The sequence below is a fragment of the Barbus barbus genome (genome assembly GCF_936440315.1).
Source record: "Barbus barbus genome assembly, chromosome: 6".
Classification (NCBI taxonomy): Eukaryota; Metazoa; Chordata; class Actinopteri; order Cypriniformes; family Cyprinidae; genus Barbus; species Barbus barbus.
In genome coordinates this window covers 8,486,061-8,490,504 of record NC_136734.1, presented here as the reverse complement: position 1 = coordinate 8,490,504, position 4,444 = coordinate 8,486,061, and positions in this window count along the sequence as shown.

Sequence of the window (4,444 nt, the reverse complement as noted above, 5' to 3'; positions counted from 1 at the left end):
ACAAAAATTTTAAAAATGCTCTCGCAGTACTTTGATGTCATACACAGAACAGTCATACACTCTGGATTTGAGAATTAGACTCGTCATTTTAGACCGATTGTCACAGATCGGCATTTTTCTGTATCATGATAGATTTACCTTCTGCAATCCACAATTCTTATCATGTTATACCTGTCAGTATTAACACTTCTGATGAATCAGACTGCAAGTAAAGACTGACTAAAACAGACACGACACACATTTTACTTTGAAATCTGTTGTGTCATGTTAGAGCAGCAATTCAGACTCAAATGCAATCCTAAATTGATGATGACTCAGATTTTTCGCATTCAATATGACGCACGAAAAGATAGGTTTTCATATCAGACTATGGGTGTCCATACTCAGTCAGGATGAGACAGCAGTTTATAGACACAAATCTCCTGCACAATGACTCTGCTTAATACCACACCTGTCAATCCAGTCAAGTATTGCATCAGAAACTATACAAACACTGATATAATAGCACACTTGTATTGTATATACAGACGTTTCGGTGATAACAGTTGTTATGCCCAGGCTGTTTTTCTTATCAATCTCCCTGTGAATTAGCATTACATAACACTGAGGGAAGTTTTCTTTAGTTATGTTATACGAGGCAAACCCTGTTATTCAACACTGATGACTGAGCTTAGTAACATTGTTTGCACAGCTAATTGGTAATTTAAAAAATGTGGTCTAATTCTGTATTGGCAAGGTGGTAAAAGTAAGTGAACAACTGATGATCAGCAGCTGTTTTTGATGAGATACGGGAGTTGTTGACAAGTCTCTTGTTTGTCCTGAGCAGTCAAACTGCACACTATTCTTCAGAAAAATCCTTCAGGTCCTGCACATGCTATGGTTTTCCAGTATATTTGAACCTTTCACAACCATGACTGGCTGAATGATTTTGAGATCCATCATTTCACACTGAGGACAAATGATGAACGTTTGACATAGTCCTGTAAACATATGAAATCAATAAAGACATGAAAAATTATCATTTTTATTGTGTTAGTAGCTTAAGCACAATGTGTTTGTTTAAGAGTGTGATTTTGATTCTGATTTTATGAACAGTTAATGCAGAAAACCAACCAATTCTAATGGGTTCACATACTTTTTCTTACCATTGTAATTATATTATCCCATAAGATGACCATTTTACCTCTAATGTGGGGCGAGCAGGTTCACTTGGCCATTTTTTATTTAACTTAATATTTCTATGACCTTGAACTATGTATGATTTATTCTCTCAACTCCAGAGAACTTCATGTTGTAGTATGTTGCAAAGAATGGTTACTGAAAGGTCACAGGTTTGAATTCCAAACTAGGGATACTTGAGCTGTTGGCATTGTGTCCTTAAGAAAGGCTCTTAACCAGAGGGACTGTAATTAGTGATCCGTTAGCTGTTTTGGATAAAAGCTTCTGCTAAATGCCTGAATTCTACTTGCTTCTAATGAATGCAGGAGTGGCTCAGTGTTGGCCTTTCTCAGAAGCGGTGTCCTTACCGTAAAATCCTTTTTTTTTTTCAGATCTTTGGTAACACCGTGAGCAGCTATTTAGTCATGTAAGCTGCTTTGTACTTGAATGTGGAAAGACCAGAATTTTCAAAACTGTTTGTCAAGCTTGCATTTCAATAACATGTCGAATCAAACTGCCAGTAAAATACAGTGGCATCTCCTTTGTGTAATCTCTCAAGTCAATTGAAAATTTCTTCTACTTCAAGTAAACAAAAAATGTGTTCTTAGAACATTTAGCTAAATTATGAAAATATTATTTCTGAATTTCCCAGAATGTTCAAATAATTTCTAAAGTTAGTTCTAAAAATTGTGAACAATACAAATAATAATAATAATAAATTACATTGCAATATTCCATTAAAATAAGGATTGCTCATTCTGTCAGTGTTTTCAATGATTTATCCATGATCTGTAAATGACTTCTCAAAACTTTCCATCTGTAAATAGCAAATTTGCACTTTCATAATTTTATCTATTGCTATGTTTTCTCTATATTTTTATTACCATATTGTTATTTTTATTTATTGTCCATTCTCGTTATTATTAGTGTTATTCTATTTTTCTATTAGCATTACTGGAAGAACATTTATTCATGACTTTGACACAATCTTGCCAGAATGTTCTGTGAATGGAGTGTGATTCATAACTAACCGATTAAACGGCAATGACCTTAAGAGGTGCAAGATCCTCCAATTTTACTCACAGATTGCAGTTTTGTCCACTAAAATTAATTTTTCATTCAACTAAAATGTTTTGTTGTTGTTTTCAGTAATTATATCATCCTGAGACCCAGCTATGGAGTTTTTGCCTCTGTAGTGGACATTCCATTTCAGTGAATTTCTCCGAGACCTCACATGTTACAGTTTTAAGTCCTGGATGTCCTGTACAGAGCACATTCAGGGCTTTTTAGAGATACTAAATGTTTGGACGTTTCACCATGACCACACCCTCTCCTAGGTCTTTAAACATGGCTAAATCTAATTAACATCCTTATGGAAATATGATTATATTTTGTAATCTGAATAATTAAATCTTAAATCTGAATTTTCAAATTGTTTGTCATAAAGCAACATCTCAGGACAATGTAATGGGTTTTCAAATTCAAATATGACTTCCTGTTATGTCCATATAGAGGACACCAGGACTAAAATATGTTTTTTATGGAGACATAACAATTGAATAGGAAAATAAATTATATATCAATTTTCTTATGAAATATTAGATCTTATAATGAAAATCTGGTCAATTATTACTCCCATTATTTATCCCATTCTTTTTTCAACATGCTCTCCCAACAGCAACACATTAATATGCAAACTAGATACAGTGTATAGTGTGTTTAAAGGGAAAACCAGTTTATGGGAATTTTTACACACATTGCATAAAACAAAATGGTATATCAAATCATTTTGTTATATATTTTATAACATAGTTGAGAATCATCCTTAAACAAAGTTTAGTGTAAAAAAATCCTGAAACCTAAAAACTGTTTTTTTTTTAAAAATCCCATTGTTTTTGCCTTTTTGATGTCTATTCTGGCCATTTTATTTTTTTAGAAAAACTGAGTCTTAGTGTCCTCTACAGAGGACATAGAATAAAATATGTGTAGCGCCCCCTACCCTCCTAGGATTTACTTCTTCCCACGTTTTGGGTGGAGCACCGGGTTCTGGTAATAAGTCTCTCGTCAATATACTCAATTTATTATTCCCCTCTAGCATTAACTTTACTTATGATCTAAACGATGGCTTATCTGCATGTTACAGGATGGGATGGATGCTGTAAATGGACTTACAGTAAAGGATCTCAACACTCCAGGTAAGTATATGTATGTACCCTTTGTATTAGGTGTAAACTATAATAATATACAGTAAATGAGCTCGCCCAGAGGTAAGTACAGGTAAGTATGAAATGTAGGTGATTTATTAACACAGATAAATATATAAATAAATAGAGAAATATTTATCAATAAATGATAAAGAAAATAAAGCCTGCTGGAATGCACCAACTCTTATTCTCATTACGGCAATGAAAAATAATAATAATGCATTGTTATTAAAATCGCAAAGTTCGTTCAATTGTAGGTTAACAGTTTTGAATGAAATTCTGCTTCCACTTTAATTGTTTCCATATTTTATCTGTGGGTCTAATGGCCAGTATTATTATCTTCTAAACTGTAATAGAGTGTATGGATATGTAACATTTAATGACATAAGCATTGCACTTTGGTATCCATCAAGTGTCAGGTGAGGAACACGCATGAGGTGTCATGACCTGCCAAACTTGTTTCTTAGTTTATAATAATTCAAACAAAAATGATCATTCTGAAAAATTTAAATGCTCTTATCCTGACAGATCCATTGAACCAGATATTGGAAACAGATATGCATAAAGATTCTTCAAAATATGTTGTTTACCCAATCATTTAAAATTTTTGAATTGCTAAGATTTTTTTAATGCTTTTAAAAGAAGTCTCCTCTGCTCAGCAAAGCATTTATTTGATCAAAAATACAGTCCAAGATAGTAATATAGTGAAAAATTATTACAATTTAAAATAGCTGTTTATATATATTTTAAAATGTAATTTATTTCTGTGATGCAAAGCTGAATTTTCAGCATCATTCGTCCAGTCTTCAGTGATACTTCAGAAATCACTCTAATATGCTGATTTGATCATTATTTTAATATTTTTGTGGAAACCTTTTAGAGGATACTTTGATGGACAGAAGATTCAAAAGAACAGCATTTATTTGAAATAGAAATCTTTAGTAACATTATAAATGTCTTTACTGTCACTTCAATGTCCTTGCTGAATTATCTATTTAAAAAAGAAAAATGTCAGTTGACTCTAAACATTTGAAATGTAGCGTAGGTTATAAATTGTCTTCATGAAACAGTAATAAAAATAT